This window comes from Hevea brasiliensis, chromosome 8 (genome assembly GCF_030052815.1).
Source record: "Hevea brasiliensis isolate MT/VB/25A 57/8 chromosome 8, ASM3005281v1, whole genome shotgun sequence".
Classification (NCBI taxonomy): domain Eukaryota; kingdom Viridiplantae; phylum Streptophyta; class Magnoliopsida; order Malpighiales; family Euphorbiaceae; genus Hevea; species Hevea brasiliensis.
This window is the reverse complement of record NC_079500.1, coordinates 90,304,204-90,329,307: the sequence shown is the minus strand read 5'-3', so window position 1 is coordinate 90,329,307 and position 25,104 is coordinate 90,304,204. Positions and strand designations below refer to the sequence as shown.

The 25,104-nt window shown below is 28.4% G+C and overlaps 1 pseudogene; it reads left to right on the top strand.

The window, feature by feature from the left end:
- The first annotated feature begins 12,439 nt into the window (after positions 1 to 12,439).
- LOC110652284 (transketolase, chloroplastic-like) lies at positions 12,440 to 17,198 on the top strand (annotated as a pseudogene).
- Positions 17,199 to 25,104: the final 7,906 nt, after the last annotated feature.

Below are 25,104 nucleotides of genomic sequence, written 5' to 3'. Positions count from 1 at the left end.
TATTGATAGGTGATGGAGGATCAATGAACAAAGAGTTGGGGTGCAAATATCTTTATTGTTAAAGACTTTTTTTATTTATGGCCAATCAAATTTAGCATGTTATAGCATAAAATAAGGTAACCCAGAACTTTCACTGGAAAGCACAACTTGCAAGTGACCCCCATTCATTAAATAAAGTAGAAAAAGAGTTAGGGAAGCAAAACACAATGTCCCACCAGTGCAAAAACCAATTCCAAACTAACTAGGAATGATGATAGCCCAAAAAAATATGATAAATTGTTTCCTTCTCAATAGAGCATCGAGGACAAAGATTTGAGGACAAGGGAAGGATGCCAATGTTGCATAACCAATCCTTTGCGCACAAATAATCTCTACAAATGAGCCACACTAATATTTCAACTTTAAGGGGGTGCCAATGACTAGCCAAATATTTAGAGAGACCAAATTTTCTTAGAGGGAGGCACTAAGAAGACATTTATAAAGAGAATTTACGAAAAAATTCCCTTTGGTATAAGGCTTTTATATTAATCTATTTCTTTTCACCATACAAGGTTTGATATTATTAATAACAGCTAAAAGCTGGGCTATATTCTGCAATTCCCAAGGGTAGAGAATCCTAGTCCATGTTAGATTCCATCCCCAAGCATAGTTTTCCCATCTTCCAAGTTCATTGATCAGTGCTTTAGAGTTTAGCAACAGGTTGAATAATCTAGAATGGAAATTTCAATAGGGTTTGAGAGCCCATTTATCATGCCAAAACCAAATTTGATAACCATCACTCACAATAAAATGAATGATATCAAGAATGGAAAAATTACCCGATTGAGAGATTGAAAAGCACTAAATATCTCTCCATATAGAAGAAATGTTAATACCTGAGGCTAAGACAAGACCACTATCACAATGTAGATTATGAAGATGTTCTGACTACAACCTCCATAACCACTTGAAAAGGAGGGTGTGATTGTGGAGTAAGATATTAGTGATGCCAAGGCCTCCATGGCTCTTTGGTTGCAATAAAACTTTCTAATTTACAAGATGAAGCTTTCTAGAATTGCTTCCACCCTTCTAGAAGAAACTTCTCAATAATTTCTCAATGTGAGTAGCCACCTTTTTCGAAATCTTAAAGACATATAAGAAATAAAGGGGTAGATTAGAAAGGCAAGATTTAATTAACATAAGACAGCATGCCATTGACAAAATCTTACCCTTCTAAAAAGCAACTCTGCCTTCTATTTTGTTATTCACCTACAACCATGTAAAGTACCTCCTTGAACTTACCCGTAATGGGAAACCCAAGTAACCATACTATGCAATAAGCAGTGGCCACAGCCAATTGTAACACGGATTTGTCCACATTTAATCCAAATAAAACATTTTTATGGAAATTCACTTTCATTCCTGACATTAGACAGAAGCAGTGGAGAATATTAGCAAAAGCATTAACAAACTTAGTATTTGGTGGGCAGAAAAGGAGCGTGTCATCGGTAAATTGTTGATGAGAAATTACAACACCATTATTACCTGTAAATACCCCATCCAAGCATCCTTAATCACAGGCCCTATCTATCCTTATCACACCTCTGTAAGGCATAACATGATCCCGTAGAATACCTAATGAGCTACCGAACTTCACCTACCGATAATTCATTAAGTACACTACAAGGGATTTTAAAACAATTTTTTTACATTTTGGAAGTGGTGAGCGTGTTGGTAGGAATTAAAAACATTTAATTGAAGTCTCAAAATTAGTAAAAAAATTTGTCCATTTTATTCTTCCACAAATTTTATAAAAATTTTGGCAGAGTACCGTCTGTATTGGAGAAAACAGTTCTTCAAAAACCTATAAAAACACTTCCAATAAATTTTTCCATAACTCCCAACCTCCAAATAATCTCAATTCAACATAACTCAAGTCAATTCCACTTCAAAATAATTCCACAATTTTATCCAAGTTTGTCATCTCAAAACATTTCATCATTTCATTCAATAAAGCTAATTTACATTCACAAGTTTAATTTACAGATATAAAATATAACAAATAATACTATTACAATTTATTATACAACTGCTCAACTTTACATTAATACATAAAACATTACAATATTTACATTAATTAACTACAAGGGTATAAATAAATACCCTTACAAAAGTGATCAGTGAAGTCCACTATCTCAGTAGTAGCTCACTCTGTTGTTTTCTCCTTGCCCTTATCTGCGATAGCAAAATAAGCTATCGCTGAGTATAAAAATATTCAGTGGTGCACAATAAAAATTTAAATGCCATACATAAATCATTCATTGACAAAACACAATTTAAATGTTGCACAATTATATTTCACCAATTATCAAAACTCATTATAGTAAAATTTTTGGGTCAAATAATTTAATAAACACAGTGTTGCCAATTCATACACAACTTAAGCCATGACACAAAATTTCCGATCAATGCCGTGTTGTACACCACGACAAAGCAATCTACAACTCCACTAATCGAAATCAATGAGGGAGGTGGCTAGCTAGCTAATGAGTACTCATCCGATCTACAACCTCAACTGGTGAACCAGAGAGGGAGGAAAATAATCGATCTCAACCCCATAAATGGGGGAATAATATGGTACTGTCATGCTAAGTGTGAATCCGAAATCAAATCAAAACAATTTATTCAAATATTGCATACAAAAATCAAATCAATTTTCAAACTTACAATCTCATCACAAAGTGGCAACACAAAAGTTCTTAAACTCATAATGCATAATAAATCCATTTTTCAATGATAAAATGCTTAAATAGGGTTTATTGTGCACAAATCTGACGTGAGTCACCTCTAGGCCTTGACTCAGTCTCTTAGACTTTCCGAGCCTTTTTCAGCTGAAACACAAAATTTATAGTGTCTCAGTATCTTTACTTCATAACAATTTCAATAACTAATTCCAATATGTTTAAACTTATATTCATGTAAATTTCATGTTGAGGTTACTATTTATGGTACTATTCAAGTCAATTTATTGACTTTCTAAGGCTTAATAGTATGGGAACTCCAACTTCACCCATATACCACATTTTTCTTACCAATTTTGTTGGTTTTGGTTGTTTTCTCAAAACTTAGGTCTTTTAGGCAAAATTGCAAATTTTCAGTTTTGGTGTCTTAGGTTGTACTATTTCATTGGTCATTTTGCTGTTAGAATTGGGCTAAGTTTTCTTCATAAAAATTATTCCTTAATGTCTTAACTTTATTCTCCTTTTTGAATCACTCCATTTGGAGTTTTGTAGCTCAAGTTATAGCCATTTGAATCATGGCTACCGGATTGGACTTAACCCAGATTTCTAGGCACCAAACTGGTTCTGGCAGTTTTAGGTCACCAAATTTAGGTGGCCAAATGACTTGGTTAAAGGCATAATTTGGGTTTGTGCTCTTCATGAAAGTTTTAGGTCTATATCTCAGCTGTCCACTGGTAAAATTTCAGGTTATTTAGACCTGCCTAGCCTAAGTTATGGCTAAATGAACAAACACTATTCATTTGGTCATTTTTGTATAGGTCAGACTACAGAAATCCGGATTTGGTCGATTTGTTCACTAGGTTATGGTCACTTTTTTGGGCATGATTCCTAAATGAAAAATGTTCCATTTTGTGTCTATTTTCATTCCCAATTGGTCTCATACCAATTGGACTTGTAAATTTTCAGTTTTGGTCCCTCAAAGGGACCTTGTTCCTGCTGCCAGCAGCTTGACCATTTTCAATCTGAATTTAAACTCACTTCTAACATTTCCAACACATCTCAATTGGTCACAAATGACCATTTTTCATCTCAAACAAGGTCAAACACAACATTTGATCAATTCTCACATTTTTGGCTTCCAAAACCCTAGGTGCCAAAACCCTAATTTGTCTAATCATCACAATTCATGCAATCCAACTATACAAATCACATATACACACTTAACCCAACTTCTCTAACACTTTAATTCCAATATTTTCCATCAAATCCAATATCTCCCTAGGCTGGCTAAATTTCCTATGGTCCCTTAACAAGTTTTTACTTTCATTTTTAAGTTGAGTTCTAGGTTAGTTAAACTAAAAACATAACTAAGAAACTAAATTTCTCAAACTAAATTACTTACCTCCAATTTCTTCAATTCTCTTCTTTCTTTCCTTTCCTTTGCTTCTTCAATCTTCCTTCCAAAGCTCATACACAAGGTTTAAATAAGGAGCTTACTATCTCTATGGCTGAATTTAAGTTTTCTCCAAGCTCAAAGTGAGCTTCAATGGAGGTTTAAGTGAGGGAGAGGGTGAGAGTGAGAGTGAAAGTGAGAGAGAGACGGCAATGGTGAGGAAGACAACTCCTTTTTACTTTTTTTTTTCTTTCTTTTTTTTTTTATAAACTTATCCTTATGTAAGACCCATAATTTATCCAAAATTTAATTGTTTATTATTATGTTTATTGCATCATGCATGATGTCATGCATGATGTCATCACCTTTTTTACTTTTTCTTTTTCTTTTTTTTTCTATTTATTTTTCTATTAGTTCTTTAATTTAATACCCGATTCTGAAATTTTCTTTTCTTCGATTTTATTTAACAGTCAGGTCAGGAATCAACTCTCGGAATCAATTAACCAAATTGCCCCTCACCGATTCAACCCAGTTTGCAAATAATTCAATATTTCTTCCGGCTCCCTGACCTAATTATTTGACTGACTTAACAATTCTTTTTCGTGATTTTCTCTTTTCCACTGTGTTCACAATAGTCCTAAGAACCGCGGCGTCATATTTTACAGTTCGAAATTTGAGTTTAAAATGACTTCGCAATCCTTTCCGAGAAGGTCACCCATCGCTATGACTCTCGGCTCGTTTAACTTCTTATGTTCTGTTTTTCTTATTTATACTTAACTAATTGGCAATTACTAATTATTTGTGTTCAGGGCTTATCTAGTTGTCTTAAGTATGGTTCTAATCCTCTTAATTATCCGGACCAATACCGGTAACCGGAATAGTGAAATATACCAGGCTATGCAAATAGGGGTATTACAATCCTGAGACTCAATGGCTCAATTGCTATGATGAATGACAATGGAGATAACGAATCACCCTACTTAGGCTCATTTTTCATTATGATTTTTTAAAAGAATTGAAAACCTGACATTAGATAAAAGAAATCCATGATATCCATTTGTTCCCAAAACCCATATGCCTCATTGTAAATACTATATGATTCCATCTAACTGTGTTGAAGGTCTTCTCAAAATCCAACTTGAATAGTAGATAACTTTTGTTCTTCCTTTTATGATAATCCATAATTTCATTTGCAACTAGAAAGCTATCCATTATTTGCGACCTTGATGAAAGCATTTTGGTATGGACTGATTATAGAAGGTATAATTAACTTTAGCCTATTTGCTAAAAGCTTATCTAGGATCTTATAGTACTTACTAAGTTTGTAATGGGTCACCTCCACATATAAGAGTTTGTACAAGTGGTCCTATAAGATCTAGTATAGTTTTTAAAGATGTCATAAAATGTCTCTTGTAAGGATAATAATCATTCTAACTCTTTTGAAATGGAGATTACTGAGCACCTAACACATGTAAATTTCAGGTAGTTAGGTTGTTATAGGCTTGTGGCACATTTATGGTGAGTAGTTAGCCTATGCTTATCTAACAGGATAAACGTCTTATTGCCCAAGTGGGAAGGCATCCTTATAGGAGAAATGAGACATCCCAATGGCTTTAAATGAGTTCGTTCCTTCCTGCGGAAGCAATACTCATTACTAACTTGTTAAAAGATGACCACTCAAGAGGGTTCATTAAAGACGACTTCTCTAAGGTAACGATCACTATATCTCTCGATGTCCAACTATAGGGTATGTTCAAAGTGGTCATATATACTTGTTTGCAAGTACTTCTTTATAGTATATGGGTCCTCACACTATACGACCTCTCCTCTTACAAGTGGTGTCCATCCGAGAGATCAGTTATTTTATATCATACCACCAACAATAAGGCAAGTTTTAATACTAGAGTTAATACCAACACAATGTAAAAACTCAAGAGATTTAGCTTGCAGAGTAAAGGGAAAGGGGTTCTTGGGTGTTGGTGGATCGCAACAAAATTAAGCAGGACACGCCGGGGGTAACAACTCAGCTAGTGGGTGAGTCTTTTTGGGTTCATGAAGTGATGGAGGGTTAAGGGACAAATGAGAGGAAGACAACAAAGGGTAAAGGGCCTGAGGGAGGGAGGCAGGGATAAGAACAAGAAAAGGGCAGAGAGGTGAGTTATTATTGAATTTATTAATAATGATGATATTTGTACTTTCATCTATGACTAATTAGAAAATATGAGAAAAATTGATGGAATAATAATTTTATAAACAGAATCAAATTTTAAAAAGTATTAATATAATTGTCAAAATAAAAATGAAATTATAAATAATGATAATATGTAAAGCTAAATAATTTACTAAACATGCTATATCACGATTAGGTTTTATTTTTAATCAGATAAAAAAATATCTTATTTTTTTTTATAAGCCAAAATTTATTAATGAGAAAAAAAAAAGGAGAGGAAGGAATGCTCTCCACTAAACCCGTGCCAACAGGCACACCCTTGATACACCCAACCTAAGGAGCAGACCAACCAATCTACAAAAGAGCACGCCAAAAACAAAATTCATAGTGAAGCATAACAATGAACAACCATGGAACACTGATGATGAACAAACCAAAACATAACAAGCAATTACAACTCCTCATGTTTTGGAACTCCTTGTTTGGCTAGAGTGTTCGCTATTGAATTTGCTTCCCTAGGAATATAAACAATATTAACAATCTTTAGGTCATTGAGATATTGCGAAACTGAATTTAAAATGGAGGATAATTTCCAAGGTGCTGAGACTGGAATTCAAAGCTCATGATACTGCAATCTCTGAGTCTGATTCTATTAAAATATAAAAAAAATCATATAAAGTATATTTGGTGTATATGCATCTTGTCTCACAATTATATGAAACTAATCATCTACTTAATAAAGAGAATTTATATTTTCATGAGAGAGAGCACTAAATTTATGTGGTATAAGAGTATTATGAAATTTTCATCAAGGGGTAGTCGAGAAGTTGGAAAATTTTGTGAAAACACATTTAGGCTTAGGTGTATAAAATCGAAAATCAAAAATCAAAAATTTTAAAAACCGAACTAAACCGATTGATAAGAGAAAAACGAACCGAATCGAACAAATAAATATCGGTTCGGTTCGGTTTTAAACCGATCAAACCGAAATTTATAAAATTTTATATTTTTAACATTAAATCTAAATAATAAAAATATAAAAACAAAAAAAATTAGAAATCAAAACTCAAAAATCTTAAGGCTCGGTTCAGTTTTCTTTAATTTCGGTTCGATTCAATTTGATTCGATTCAATTTGGTTCGATTTTTTATTTTCTATATATATTAATAATTTCGATTCGATTCGATTTTTTTGATTTTTTTATGAAAATAATCAAACCGAACCGATTAATCTGAAATTATCAAAATTATAAACTGAACTGAACCGAACTGATTAAATTTTAAAATCGAATTGATTAAACCGAATTAATCGATTCAGTTTGATTTTTCAGTTTAAACCGAAAACTGCACACCCCTATTTAGGCTTCAAAACATGGACATGGATTATGTTTGTACGTTGTTTGGGTGCGGTATGAATATGGGTCCCCACATTGTCTCAAAACTTGAGTGCTCTGAAGATGACTTCCATGGCTCCACTTGATGAGAGCCACTCCAAGTTGCAGTACAATTTCCTGACTATAATCATTCCTATTGGGGCCTGTTTTGCAGGATGATTTGATAAACTGTGGTCCTTCCAAAGAAATTCATCGATTACGTTATTGCAAAGTTGGCAACTTGAGATGCCCAGAGAGCAGGGATCATGAAATGAGAGTTTTTCCAATGTTGTGATTGATGCTCGTAACAAAGGCAGGAAGACTATTTATTGAAGGGAGCATTACCATGTAACTTTTATATTTTAATAAAATTAATTATTTTATTATTTTATTTTAAAAATATATTATTTCTGTAAATGGTCCTTTTATTAATTTAATTTTTTTGTTAGTAAATTTATTTTGAAACATTTTTTATCTCAATTATTAAATTTTTATAATTTGAATAATATAATTTTTTATTTTTTATTATTTTAAATTTATCAGTTATTTAATCATGTAATCTTGAATAATATAATTATTCTCTCTTTTAACTAACTTAACAAAAAATTTAGCAAATTACTTAACAGTTTATAGACTAAAATATTAAAACTAAATAATATTTTTTAAAATAAAAATATTAAATAATTAATTTCATTAAAATACAAAAATTATATTTATTAAGTGGAAACCTGAAACTCTATTTGGTTTTCTAGTGGTTCTTTTTTTTTTAAGTTTAATTTAAAATAAAAAAATATAATATTAGAAAATAAATTTAGTATTTAGAAAAGAAATTATATTTTATTTAGAAGAAAAATTATATTCTTATTATAATTTATTTATCTTTCTCAGATAAAAGAAAATTCTTAATTACTAATTATATTTCCCTGTTAGAAAAATGAAATTCATAGAAAATTTTCTGAAAAAACTAAACATTGAATCAAATAGCTACCCTCTTTATTAATTTTTAAGAGTTTAAAATTAAATTGCATCTAAAAACTAACAAGCATAAGATCATCAAAATTAATAAATTACATAGAATAAATTAAAATTTAATACATCATTTTTTTTATTTAAACTTTTTCCGATTTATTTAGAATTTCAAATAAAGAAATATAAAAAAATTTCAAGTTATAAAAACTTAAAATATTTTTAATTCTATCATTTTAATCCTTAGATTTTAAAATTAATTTTAATAAAGTATTTTGTAGTCAAAATTACTAAAACTGAATTAGGTTTTTTAATTTATAACAATATTTTTAAATGAAAATATAAAATTTTTATCCTAATTTATATATTATATTAGTAATTTCATGTACTTATATTTATTAAAAATTTTGTTACTAAAATTAAAATAAATGTTAAAAATTTTAAATTAAAGTAATAAAACTGAAAGTTTTTATTAAAGTTGAAAATGCTATAAAAAAAATTAATTGCTTAATTATTTGGCAAAATGAAAAAAAAAAACGTATTTTTAGATATTATATTTAAATAAATAATTAAGAATTTTTTTGTTACCTTATGTATTTAACTTTTTTATTAATTTATTCCATTTTTTTTCTAAATTCAACAACAATAGATTTTCCATTTTTATTTCTGTCATTGTTTTTAGAATATATATTTCTGTCATTCATACCTTGTAAAGAAACGTTAGAACTTTAAAATCTAAACCTTTCTTACAAGACCATGATAAATGTCTGCTGCTGTATGTCTGAAAAACTATTTAAAAATTGTTTTTATTTTAATACTATAAATTTATATTTTATATTATTGACTTTTGAGGTACGTATACAACAAATTATTTATAATTAATTTAATATTTTTATAAATTTATTTTTTAATTTAATATTTTTATTTTAAAAATTTAAATCAAATTCTTAAAATTGAGTGCAATTTTATTTAATTGATTACATTAGTCAAAATTTATATTAAAACATAATATTTTATTCATTAAAATAAAATTTCTTTTCTTCTTTATTTTTTTTATCTTCTCTTTTCTTTCCTTATTTATCATTCTTTGTATGGTTATCATTTATAAAAGATTAAAGGATATTAGAGTTACTTTTATCCATCAGTTATTACAAATTAATCATAAACTAATAAGAATCGCATAATAATTGCCAATTTGTAAACCTCATCCAAATCCAGATGATATTGTTTATTGATTGAAAGTTATGATTTAAATAATTATTTTCTTAAAAATTGATTGTCAAAATCTAGGCCTTTGAGATTAAATGTGTTATTTAAAAACTTATTATATTATTTTTTTCTTATAATTTTATTTATGCAAAAATATGATAGGTTAGTTTATATTTTACTCTATAATTTTATTTCCAATTGAAGAAATTTTATAAAAAAAATTAATTATTATATATTTCATGTTGATTAAATAATAAATATAAATTTTATATCATTATTATCATTTCAAATGTGCTTTAACTTTTGGAAAGAATTTTACATCATTGTCTTTAAATATCTTTTATATTAAACCTATTTATATATAATTAATGTATAATTTACATAATATTTTTTTAAATAATCTCATCTTCTCTCATTTAGAAATATTATTTCATTAATTTCAATTTTTAAATGAAAGTATTTTTTTGTTGTATTTTGCTTTTTATTTATAATATTTTTTATAATTATTTGAGATATTAATGTAAGTTTATACTAATAATTATTTATTTTAACATTTTATATATTTTTAATTCATTTTATTTATACCTTTTAATAATTTGTATAATATTAAATCTATATTTTTTATATAATTGGTTAATATTAATTTCAAACATAAAATATTAATAATTTTATTATTAAAATTAAAAATTAATAAATCTACATCATTTGCACGGCCATTAGCTAGTTTTCATGTATATTTAACATCAATTAATTTGATTACACAAATTAATAGTGATATTATATATTTTTCTTTTCTCGAAGTTAAAATTTTTTTACTATAATATTAAATAAACTAACATTTTTAGTTTTTAAAATATAAAAAAATGTTAATAAAATATAATTACATAAAAAAAATTTAATTGTATTATATCATTTATTTTTACCCCATTATTGATTCTTTTTCCATTATCATTGATAATAAGATTCATAAAAAAATTTTGGAAAATTATAATTTAACCATCATTCTTTTTCTTTTAGTGAATTTATTGCAGTAATTAATTTTATATTTTTTATTGAAGTATGAAAAAAAAAAGAAATAATAACATTTAAGGAAATAATAAACTCACAACTCATGAGAATTTTTTATTGTAAATCTAAATTTTCAATAATAATTGAAATATATATGTAGAAATGATATATAATAATGATAAGTGAAGCTATATCAATAATACAATGAAAATTGATAATCAAAATAAAAAGAAAATTAATTCAAATTTTTCTTATGAGTATATAAAATAAAAAAAAAATTCATTAAATTAATACTTAAGCTGTACTCTAATAAATTTTACTTTTATCATATATTGCAGCAATAAATACACATTAAACGTACTTTTTTTTTTTATAAATGGTTTCGATTGGACTTAAATTCGTATTTTAATGAAATATTATCCAATTATATCATTAAACTTTAGTACTTCTTTTATCTCATTTCAAGTGTTTTATAAAATTTTGTACAATAATTAAGAGAATTATTAGATAAATTTATTTTTATAAAAAAATTAATAATTAATTAAAATATACTTGTATTAAATTAAGGTAGAGAAAGGTGATAAAAAAAAGAGATAAATGCATTAGAAATAATAATAAATAAGAATAAAGTTGAAAGAAAATAATTAATGCTTCTTTAATTAATTTTCTAAAAAACAAATAAAATAAGAAAAAAAATTAAAACATTACTTGAAGTGAGACGAAGGGAGTATTATATTTATTAATAGAATTCTATATAATTTATAAAAAAAAATTATTTACTAAAATTAATTTAAAATATTTTGAAATTAAATTATATATAAAAAAAACTTTAACATAACTATATAATTAATAATTTTCAATCCATTGTAGTCATTTTAATTTATATGTTATAGTTATAAAGAGAGATATATGGCAAGCAAAGAGAACAATTTAGCATTTAGGAGCAACATTGCATGGGGTTTTTTTATTTTTTTAATTAAACCTACTAGAAAATTTTCTCTCAAATTTTAATGCTCAATCAACACATTCATTGACTTTAATATATAAAATAATCATATAAATAAGATTATAGTCAACTTTAGATTGAAAATATATAATTATTAATGATTAGTAGTATATTACTTTTAAATTGAGTTATAATACAATTTCTATATTTTTAGAATAAAATTCATTTTAGAGTAGGACTCGTATTTGGATAAAATTGTTAATTTAATTATTATTTATTTTAATTAATAATTTATTATAAATAGATTAATGATTATACATTTCTATATTAAAAAATTACATTGTCAATTTGAAAAATTGCTGTTTGAGTCTTAAAATTGATATTTTTTTTTTATTTTTTTACTACATATACATATTTTTGTGTTGTAAATATTTTATTTTTTATTTTTTCATATTTTATACTGCAATTGTTTTAGCAAGAGATCAGATCGTCATCATCTCTGCATGTATGCCAATTGTAATCAGAAGAACTCAATCGATTCTTGTTCTTCACTTTGTCAAGTTCTTAGGCATACACGTCACAGACCTTCCTGCAGACTGCCACGTCAATCCATCACATTCAGCTCTCTCACCTCAGTTTCCCTGCAGCTAGCCACTGCACCGCCATCTCCGATCCACCACCACTACTTCTTTCGCTCTCTCCATGGCTCTCTCTTCTTTTCTTTTCAAACCCCATTTACCTCTCATTTCCACGAAACCATCTCTCAACAGCAAAAACAATACAAACTCAAATTCATCCATTAATTGCAATCCCCTTAATACTAACACACGCCACATAGCCACCACTCCTCTTTCTAAAACCCACAGACTTTCCTGGCAAAAAGAGCTTAAAAATGTATTTCAACAAAAACCCAATAACCAAAACTTGAAAGAAAACAATTCCATTGATAAAATTGATAAGATTGATGATGAGTCCTTTCAGAGATTGATTGACAAGAAATGCGTGGACAATGTAAGGATGCTGATAGTAGATGCTGTGCAAAATGCAAAGGCAGGTCACCCTGGCATGGCCCTGGGGATGGCCGAGGTTGGGTGCATGCTATGTGTTATAATCCAAGAAATCCCAAGTGGTTTAACAGGGATAGGTTTGTTTTGAGTGCTGGACATGGGTGTTTGCTCCAGTATGTTTACTTTCATCTTGCTGGGTTTGAATCTGTTTAGGCATCGGCTAATCATAAAGTACATTTCTTAATTTAATTTCTCCCTGTAATTTTCTGAGCAATTGATGATATGGCAACAACATCAATTCCTTGAAACTGTTAGATTTTTTACCTAAAATGCGCGTTGATTTGCAAGACGTTTGGCTAATAACTTAAATTCGAGTGGTAGAAATATTTTTAAAAATAATATGTTGGTGGTAGAATTTCTATTTTAATATTATTTATAAATTGATTGTGATCCCTAATTTGATTAGAATTGAAGAATTAACATTATAAATATATAAATAGAAAAAGAATGATAAAAAATGTTATTTAGTTTTACTCATTGAGTAATTAGTCCATAGAAAATAACTTTGCCTATGCCTATAAAAAGTAGTTCAGCCCATAAAGAATGACTTTGCTCGTGAGAGGCCCTGCCCATAATTACATGGAGGGAAGGAAAGTTGTAATTCCAAATTACATGGAGGGAAGGAAAGTTGTAATTCCATGGAGGCAAAGATGCTTCGGTCTAAGGTAGAGAAAGGCATATAATTCTATTGATGAGAGTTCATGAACTCCACCCATGTAGTTGAACCCTTTGTGGTGTAGTAGTTAAAGTAGTAAATATATTGGATTATGTTTAAAAGAGACTGAGATGACTAATTAATATATTTATTATGAGTAGTTATATAGTATTGGTTCTCTTGACTGTAATTTGGTTGATGGAAAGATAGCATGCTTGTGGATGGAGAAAATTGTGAATTACATAAATATTGTTGTTATTTTGTATATTTGCTTTATTTTTTTTTTAATTTACATGTTTCCGCGGTACACAGCAAAAACCTTAAAAAAAAATTTGTGATTAAATTCAAAGAGAAGTTCAATTTAGTTCAGAGGTTGCCATTTCTAATTGCTTGACTTGCATGTCCCGATAAAAAATTCCACTAAACAGTAACATAATTTTATGTTTCTTGCTCTAAACAAACAACCTAAATAATTTGTGACAACTTTGTTCTGAAGACCAGACCAGAAGTACCCCGTTTGATTCCCCCAGGCTATTGATTGATCTTGCCAATGCATTCAAATCAGGGAAATAATAGCTCTATAATTGCCATTTTTCTAGTCTGACTGTCAGCAAAAAAATGTGTTTCAAGTAGGAGTCTGATATATGTGACGCCTAATTTCTTGAACAAAATTTCTATGTTAATTATTAACCAACCTGACTAACATCAATTTATTGAAATAATTAAGTTAACCATCAAACAGGAAATGGAATGTAGTTTAGGAATGCTTTTATGCCAAACTCTAGTATGCTGTTCTTCAGGTAGTTCCATACACCAATATTGCATTACAACTATGCATATTTGGTGTGGAGGGTTTTAATTTATTTGATTCTAATTTCTAAGCATGTTTAATTCAGATAGAAGACCTAAGGTGCTTGTGTAAGCTTGGGAGTAGGACACCGGGTCACCCAGAGAACACAGTTACAGATGGCATTGAAGTCACAACAGGTACAAGCTTAAATTCCCCAGCTAATGTCTCTTCTTTTTTTTTTTTTTTCCTTTTTTTCTTTTTTTTTTTTAATTCTTGAAGAATTGGACAAGAGAATGTACACTATTTCATTGAAACATTAGATAAGCTAAATTGAGGCAATATACAAGGCGTGGTCTCACACTAATTACTCACAAATAAATTTCACTCGTGCTTGGAATATTTACAAGGTCAAAACTGATCCCTCAGGTAACTTTTTCTCGGACGATATAGTGGATTTTAACATACCTACAGATGGACCTTATTCTTCTACTTGACTATCCGACAGTTGTGGGATTAATTGCTTTTTGATATGTACTTATTTACAAATATGATTTTGAAAATAGGCCCTCTTGGACAAGGTGTAGCTAATGCAGTTGGTCTGGCACTAGCAGAAGCTCACTTGGCGGCTAGATTCAATAAGCCGGATTGCGTTATTATTGACCATCGGATGTTAGTATATATACTTGATAGTTCATTTGGATAAATAGCAGCAACACATGCAAAGATCGTCTGTGTTATGTTACTGATCTTGTGATGTAGATATTGTATCATGGGTGATGGGTGTGCCATGGAGGGAATATCACATGAAGCTGCATCTTTGGCTGGGCTTTGGAATCTCCATAAGCTTACACTAATTTATGATGATAATTGTAGTACCATTGATGGACCGACTACTCTAGCATTTTCTGAAGATATATCTGCAAGATTCAGAGCTCTTGATTGGAAAACATTTACGGTAGATAACATACATGATGATATGGATTCCTTCAAGGATGCTCTTCTCTCTGCTTTCAACGAAACTAGAAAACCAATTTCATCAGGGTCTGTGCTCTTGAGGATCATGTTATCTACTTTTTACCCTTTCATTCATATCCTTCAAATTTCAGGACCTTAAATTTCTTTGTTTGTGTTACCAAAAGGAAAGATAAATTACTCACTTTTGTGCATACATCCTTTAATTTGTTGCTGAAAACTTTGCAAATTCCTCGTGTAGCTTTCAGAGGGTGGCAGTGATCTGCAATCTGAGCAAACTGTACAATTCATTAGCTAGAGATGACCCCAACCCATCTTTATATTTTAATCTATAGTTATTTTAAGATCACTTATGGTCATCTGAACTGTTATAGTGGAGACTTTGATTGGGAGATTTTCCAAAAAGGAAGGGACATCTAAGGCTCATCATGGTACCTTTGATGAAGATGATGTCAAGGAAATGAAACAAAAACTTGTGTGGGATCATCGAGAGCCATTCCATGTCATCCCTGTGGTTTATAGGTTTGTTTTATCGAACCTCTCATTGTTTAGCAAAAATTTTCTTTTTTCAAAAAGTTAATCTCAATATTGAATACTGAGAAACAAAATTACTATTGCAATATATTGCTGCAGGGAAATGCAGATTCAAGCAGACCAGTGACAAAAATTGGAGAGGGAGTGGTTCTTTAAGCTGGGGTATTATAAAAGTAAGCATCCTCGGGAGGATGCAGAGCTTGAAATTCTTCTCAATGGTGGTCTGCCTTCCAACTGGGAAAGCTGCTTGCTGGTAATTTATGACTACATAAGAAGAAAATTTTCTATATAATCGAGGATGTTATCTTTTTTCTGAACGAAGGACTGTTATTATTATGGGGTTATCAGACAATAGATTTGATATAGAATTCCCAAAAGCCAATTTCAGTAACAATATATTGTTCTTCTCTCAACAGAAGTGGTCAATGTCAGATTCAGTAGATGCTACTCGAGGATACTCCGAAAAGTGTTTGAATGAGCTTGCTAAGGTGCTTCCAGGACTGATTGGTGGCAGTGCTGACCTTGCATCATCTAACAAAGTCTATCTTCATGACTACCAAGACTTCTCTGTGCCTCACTCCCCTTCGGGCCGCAACATAAGCTATGGAGTTCGAGAGCATGCAATGGCAGGAATTTCAAATGGAATTGCATTACGCAGAAGCGGATTAATCACATTTGCAGCAACATTCCTTACATTCTCTGATTACATGAAAAATTCAGTCCGACTTTCTGCTTTGAGTCATGCTGGAGTACTCTACAGCATGACCCATGACTCTATTGGCCTCGGAGAAGATGGTCCAACTCACCAGCCAGTTGAACAGCTTGCTGGCCTCAGAGCAGTGCCACGGCTTCCAGTTTTCAGACCGGCAGATGGGAATGAAACCGCCGGAGCATACAAAGTAGCTATTACAAGTAGGAAAGTACCTAGTGTGATTGCATTGTCGAGGCAAAAAGTAGCAGCAAACTTAGAAGGAACATCTGCCAAAGAAGTTGAAAGAGGAGGATACATAGTAAGTGACAATTCTGGTAAATGTAAGCCAGAGATTATATTGCTAGGTACTGGAACTGAACTGTGCCTTTGTGAAGGGAGTGCAAAGATGCTAAGGAAAGAAGGGAGGAAGGGGAGGGTGGTTTCACTTGTTTGCTGGAGGCTTTTTGACAGGCAGCCGCTGGAGTACAAGGAGCGTGTATTACCACGGAGTGTTCCAAAGGGTGTTGGCGTAGAAGCTGGATTTCCAATTGGTTGGAAGGAGTATGCAGGTGATGGAGGTGTGGTGATTGGGGTGGAGGACTTTGGGGCTAGTGGAGCATATTTGGATACGTTTATGAAGTTAGGTTTCACAGAAGAAAATGTAACCAAGGTTGCAAAGTCATTGCTTACACAATAGACATTTTAAATTAACTACATGATTAAACTTTTTTATATGTAATTTGTTATTAAATTTTCATATATAGTCTAATAAAGTTAGTTATTATATAAATATAAAAAATTAATAATACAAAGATAATTTAATATCGTGAATGTAAATAAAAGAAATTTTAATTTTTTTAAAAATTTTCTAATAGAGAAGTTACAATTATCAACTTGTTAGGCATGTCTATTTAAATTAATAAATTTTAAAAATAATTTTCATGTTACAAACTACAAGTCTATCATATTGAAATTATTCCAAGAATTTTTCATAATTATTAAAAATAATGTACTTGTAAGATTATATATATATATATATATATATATATATATACACTAAAAATTAATTAACCTCTAATTATATTTTTATATTCTGTTTAAAAATTTTCCATTTATTACATAAATAAAGATTTATTTATTATAAAAAAATTCAAAAAAAATCAAAGGTTTACATTAAATTATAGATAGTATATTTTTTATATTATAATTAAACGTTAATTAAAGTTAAATAGTTAAATTAAATTTGAAAAAGTTATTAATAAATTATAATATAATCTCTAAAATTTTATTTGATTAGTAAAATAATTTATTAATTTAAATTTTATATTTAAAAAATTATTTTTATATTTATTATATAAAATATATTTTATATTTATTTTTAATTAAAATTTTATACTAAAAATATTAAAAATTAACATAATTATATTTTGAATTAAGTCAAATAAATTCATGTATCTAAAAATAAAATATAAAAATAAATTTATACCTTTGTACAAATCAAATTTGAAAAATATATGATTACAAAAAATGTACCCTACATAAATTGTGAAATCTATTAAATAAAATATATATGTTACTTGAAGTGAATTATATATTAAATGCATGGTCAATAAACCTTAAATTATTACTAAAATTTCTTTTTTATTTAAATTAAAAAACAAACCAATTGTAAAACTAAAATCTCAAAAAAAAAATTATACTAATTAATAATAAACCATAAAATTATGAACATTCAAAAATTTATGTCGTAAAATTTCATTTACATATATTTTACTTATAATTATGTCGAAAGGTCTACTTAATGTATTACTAATTCCATGTTTCACAATTTCTACTAAAAAGCTGTTAAAAATAATAATTATAATTTAAAAATAAAATTCATAAGTAATTTATAATACATTCGAACTTATCTAAATTTAAAAAAAATAAATAAATGATATGTTGAAATTTTAAATTTAAATTATATTAGATGTTATGAAAAGAAAATTAGTCTCATTATATAATAATATAATATTTTAATTAATAAAAATATTATTTAATAAAAAATTTCAATTGAAAATAAATATAAAATATATTTTATATTGTAAATAAAAATTTTATTTATTATAAATATAAAGTTTAAATTAATTAACTATTTTATTAATCAAATGAATCTCTGAAAACTATATTACAGTTTATAATTAATATTTTTCTAAATTCAATTTAGCTCATTTTGTTACAATTGCATCAACTAATTAACGTTCAGCTACAGGCACAAAATTAATTATAATTGTGATTTAACGTAAATTTTTCAATTTTTTTTGTTCAATTAGCAAAAATTTGTTATTAAATAATCTTTCACTTTGCTATATACTGAAATTAAATTTAAAAAAAAATTGACTTATTAATTATTGTATTTTAAAGGGAATCGTGGGGTAGTTTTTCTCTTCTCCCATCATGTATGGTTTCTTTTTACCTTCCTATACACATGTATGCAGACTAGATCATTGCAAATGTCTTTTCCTTAAATTTTAGGGAAAATATTAAAAAAAAAAAAGATTGATTTAATTTTTATCAATTTAATATATGAATTTTCCTTAGTTAGCAAATATAGTTCAAACAATTAATTACTATTAAATAATACTTATATGGTAATACATTATAAATGTGAAGTGTTTATGAAAAATATATGACGTTAACATATTGCCATATCAGCTCTATGTATTCTCTACGTCAGTATCATTTAACGATAACTAACGGTTTGAATCACATTTATTAACGAAGAAAAATACAAAACATTAAATTAATAAAAATTAAATTACAAACTCAATTTATCAAAGCACAAAATTATAAGATATTTTTTTATATTTTTTTCTAAATTTTGTGTATCTAACACATATTATGGAGATATATATAAACCTCCAAATTTATGAATAAGAATTTGAAAATTAAGTTAGACACAATATACACAAACTATATATATTAATTTTCAAATTCTTATTCATAAATTTGGAGGTTTAGATTAAGTGGTTCTGAATTTGATGAGCATTTATAAAGGAGAATATGATTAATATAAAATGTATTATAATACACTTTCTTCAAATTAAAATATTTAGATTAAGCAGTTATCTATTTTTAAATCAATTTAAATTATTTTTTTAATTTTAATTTCATTTGTTTTTAAATTATTTAATTATTATTATTTCAAAGAAATAATTTTAATAATAAAGTATAATAAAGTGTAATTCACTGTTTCAGCAGTACTATTGTTATCATTTCACTGTGTTGCTATTCTTTATTTTCGGTGCCTTATTTCTTTTAAAATGTTTTGATTATTAAAATAAAGATTTTCTTTTTAATTTTTTACATGAAATATATTAAAACTTTTTGACATACCATTCCATTTTTTTTTCCTTCTAATTAGTTGAAACGCTTAAGTCTCCATTAATTTTTACTTATATGTTTTACTTTATTAATTAAATATTTAAAGTATTAATATTTTGATTTTTTTAAACCACTTAAGTGTTTATATAAGAATTTAAATTTTTTTTTTACTATTATATCTTTTTCTATTGACATTTTAATTGTTTTCAAATTGTTTAATTGACATTAATTATAATTATCATTGTTAAAATCAATTTTAAGTTGAATTTATTTTATGATCAAATGACTTTTATTACTTTATACATGGACATTATACCAATGAAATATTAAACTTTCATATCATTGCAAGAAAAGCATAATAATGACATACTGTAGATATATTTTAGAAATATTTTTTAACATTTGTTTTTGTCATACCTTACCTCTCCGTAAGGCATAGCATGCTCCCGTAGAATACTTAATGAACTACCGAACTTCACCTACCGATAACTCATTAAGTACCCTACAAGGGATTTAAAAACAATTTTCTTACATTTTGGAAGTGGTGAGCATTTTGGTAAGAATTAAAAACCATTTATTCAAAGTTTAAATACTAGTAAAAATTTTTGTCCATTCAAATTTTGTCGCAAATTTTATAAAAATTTTGACAGAGTTCCCTCTGTATTTTGAGAAACCAGTTCTTCAAATACCTGTAAAAAGCACTTCCAAAACTATTTTACAACTCCCAACCTCCAATAATTCACAATTCAACTCAAGTCAATCCATTTCAAAACAGTTTCACAATCCAAGTCAAATTTGTCAACTCAGTAGGTTCAATAATTCCATTCACAAAACATAAGGCAGAAAATCCATATGTACAAATATCAAATTCTGTAAGAAAATCTAAAATAATATTATTATAGTTTATTTACAATCGCTCAATTTACATTGATACTTATGACATTACTGATTTACATCAAAATAACCATAAGGGTATAAAACAATACCCGTACAAAAAGGGATCAAAAAGATCTTGTCAATCCCGCAGCTCACTCTGCTGCTTTCTCCTTGCTTTTATCTGCGACAGTAAATTAAACTATCGCTGAGTATAAACATACTCAGTGGTGCACAATAAAGATTTAAAATGCGATACATAAATCATTTATTGATGAAACATAATTTGAATACTTCACAATCACATTTCGCAAATATCAAAGCTCATAACAACTCATTTTGTCAAATAATATATTAAACAACAGTTTAGTCAAACAATTGCATAAACACAGTGTTGCCAAAGTCGTACACAACTTAAGCCATGACACAAAATTTCCGATCAATGCCGTGTTGTACACCACGACAAAGCAATCTCAACCCCATTAATCGAAACCAATGAGGGAGGTGGCTAGCTAGCTAATGAGTACTCATCCGATCTACAACCTCAACTGGCAAGCCAGAGAGGGAGGAAAATAAACGATCTCAACCCCATAAATGGAGGAGGAATAATAAGTAACTGTCATGCTAAGTGTGAATCAAAAATTCGTTTCAAACATTTCATTCAAATATTGCATACAAAAATCAATCCATTTCCAAAGTTACAATTTGATCACAAGGTGGCAACACAAAAGTTCATAAATTCATAATGCGTAATAAATCAATTTTTCAAGGATAAAATGCTTAAATAGGGTTTATTGTGCACAAACCTCAAGCGAGTCGTCCCTTAGCCTCGACTCGTTTCCTCGGGTTCCTTCCCGATATTCTTTTCAACTGAAACACAAAATTTTACAATGTTTCAGTACTAGAACTTAACATAAATCTCAAAATAAATTTTAACTTCGCATTTACCTATTTCTAACGTGTTAAATTTGACGTTTTCAAAATTTTGTGTTTCGGGTTACTATTCACTGCACTATTTAAGTCAAATAATTGACTTTCTAAGGATTACTAGGTATGGGAACTCCAACTTCACCCACATACCACATTTTGTTCATTAAACTTGTTGGTTTTTGTCACTTTTTCAAAGCATAGGTCATTTTGGCAAAATTGTCAATTTTCGGTTTTGTGCTCCGAAGTTGCACTATTCCATTGGTCGATCTACTGTTGGAATTTGACAAAACTTCCTTCATAGAAAATGTTCCTTATTGTCTTAAGTGTATTCTCATTTTTGGATCACCTCAATCGGAGTTTTGTAGCTCAAGTTATGGCCAAAATAAGTTTACTGTTCACGTGTACTGTTCATACTGAGATTTTGGTGCTGGCAGATTTTTGGTCCAATTTTGGTTAATAATTTGATCAAGTTAAGTTCATAATTTGGTCTCACTTTCTTCATATGAAATGTTGTACTATGTCTTAGGTTTCCATCGGTTCAATAATCGCCTAAATCCGAGTTTTCTAGAGAGAGTTATAACCATCCAAACATTGCTGCTCAATGAAAAATCTGCAGAATCTCAGTACAGTAAATTTAACTTTGCTCAATGATTTGAATGAGTTAATGGCCTAATTTGGGTTGGTGTTCTTCATGAAAGTTTTAGGTCTATATCATATCTAATTGCTGGTAAAATTTCAGGTCAATTTGACCTACCTAGCTCGAGTTATGACCAAATGAACAGTTACTGTTCATTTGGTCAGTTTGGTGCAGGGCAGCCTGCTATCAATTCACTTTGGTCAATTGTTTCACCAAGTTTTGGTCAGTTTTTTGTCATGGTTCCTTAATGAAAATTGTGCTCTTTTATGTCTATTTTCATCTCCAATTGGTGGCATATCAATTGGACTTGTAAAATTTGAGTTTTGGTCCTTCAAAGTGGGTTTGGTCATGCTGCCAGCAGCATGACCATTGACCTACGAATTTAGCTAAATTTTCCACCATTCCCATACACTTTATTTGGTCCTAATTGATCATTATTTCATTTCACAATAGGTCAAATATGCCATTTATGCATTTCCCAATTTTTGGTTCATAAACCCTTGCATTGAAACCCTAAACTCACTAACTCTTGCATTTAACCATAACTAGTGCACTTAACCTTAACCATTCAACTAATCAAAGCTTTTAAACTCCTTCTAATGCATCAATTTCATGTAATTCATACTCCTATCAAGCTGCCCAAATTTCAGTTTGGTCCCTCTCCCATATTTGTTTCATTTAAATCAAGTTCTAAGCTCACTTAATTACCTAAACATGCATTTAAATGGAAAAATAAAGAGTTTGATATGCTAACCTCACTTAAAGCTTCAAAACCCTAACCTTTGCTCTTCTTTCTTCTTGAAATCTCCTTCTTAAGTAGTAATAACAAGCTTTAAAGAAGTCCTTATGAGAGTTATTATGGTTGGGTAAGGAAAATTTGAGCTTAATGTAAGCTTAAAGAGAAAGCTTCCATGGGGGATTTAAGGAAACAAGTGGGTGGCAAAGAGAGAGGGGAAAAAGAAGAAAATCCTAAATTTTTTTTTCTTTGTTTTTCCTTTACACGTTTTTGCTTTGGAAGACCATAAATATCAAATTTAATAAATATTTAACAAATTTGTTTATGACATCATTAGTGATGTCATCAACTTTGACTTTTCCAACCTCTTTCCTTTTCTTTTTTTTTTCTATTTATTTTTCTATTAGTTCTTTAATTCTATTGTCGATTCCGAAATTTTCTTTTCTCCGATTTTATTTGACAGTTATGTCAGGAGTCAGCTCTCGGGGTCAATTGACCAAATTGCCCCTCGCCGGTTCATCCCGGTTTGCAAATAATCTAATATTTCTTCCGGCTCCCTGACCTAATTATTTGACTGACTTAACAGTTCTTTTTCGTGATTTTCTCTTTTCCACTGTGTTCATAAGGGTCCTAAGGACCGCAGCGTCACTTTTTACGGTTCGAAATTTGAGTTTAAAACGACTTCATGATGCGTTCAGGAGGTCACTCATCATTTGTGACTCTCGGCTCGTTTAACCTCTTATGTTCTGTTTTTCTTATTTATAGTTAACTAATTAAACATTACTAATTATTTGTGTTTATGGCTTCTCAAATTGTCTTAGGTGTGGCTCTAATCCCAATAATTGTCCGGACTGAACCGGTCACCGGAACAGTGAAATATACCAGGCTATGCAAACGGGGGTGTTACAGTTTTGCCATAAACACTACTTTAAAATAATAATATTTTGATTGACATTAATTTTCTTTTGTATTATTATTATTATTATTATTATTATTATTATTATTATTATTATTATTATTATTATTATCTAAAAAATTGAAAATTATATCTAAAAGACATTTGAGAATATTAATTTAGAGTTGTTAGTATATCATATGTGTAAATTTGATTAATAAATAATAAATAATTAAATTTGATTTGCTCTTAAATTCTAATGTAATCACAATATATTTAATTTATATTTTAGTAATTAAAAAATATTTTAAAACAATATTCATATACTTTTTTTATATACTAAAATCTATTACCATAAGAATGTGTTAGGCTTTTCTTTAGATGGGTTAATTAATTTATTTTTTTTTATTTTTTTATATAATTAGACTCTACATTTAAATATTTTTTATTCAATAATATCTTATCTAATGTATTATAATAAGTAAATAATAAATATATATTGTATTGTTAATATTAATAGTAGTTTGGTTTTAAATTAAACTATATCCACGTAACTAATATGTAATATAGTGAATGATTTTAATTGAATTAACTAAATGATTTTAGTAATTATATATTGATAAATAATAGTTTTTGTTTGTAAGATGTAACTTTAATATTATAAAATAAAATTGAATATATTTTTAATATAAGTATTTTTCTATGTATAAATTATATTGACATAATAAATATATAAAAAAAAATATATATCTGTAGCATCGAGTCTAAGTTTTAGAGCTTGTACAGTCTGAATGAAATGTTTTATATTCAAAAGGAATTGCAAAATTTTACTTAACTAAATTTTGACACATAAAATTTTGTATATATACAATAAAAAAAATACATATAATTGGTTTCGATTAAGACTCAATACCTTCTAACCTTAAAGATAACTATAAAACTATTGAATTAAAGATTATTCTGATATTATATATTCTAATAGAATGAATACTAATAAATTCAGGACGTAATATTTATTTCGATGTGATAAACAAATAACAATATGAAACAACATAAAATTGGTTCTTGTGTCTAATCAGACCCATAATTACAAAAATAAATAAATAAATAATTAATTAAAGGGACTTACTCTAAGATTAAGGATATCAAAATCTTCTTGTATTAGTCTGCATGGGAAA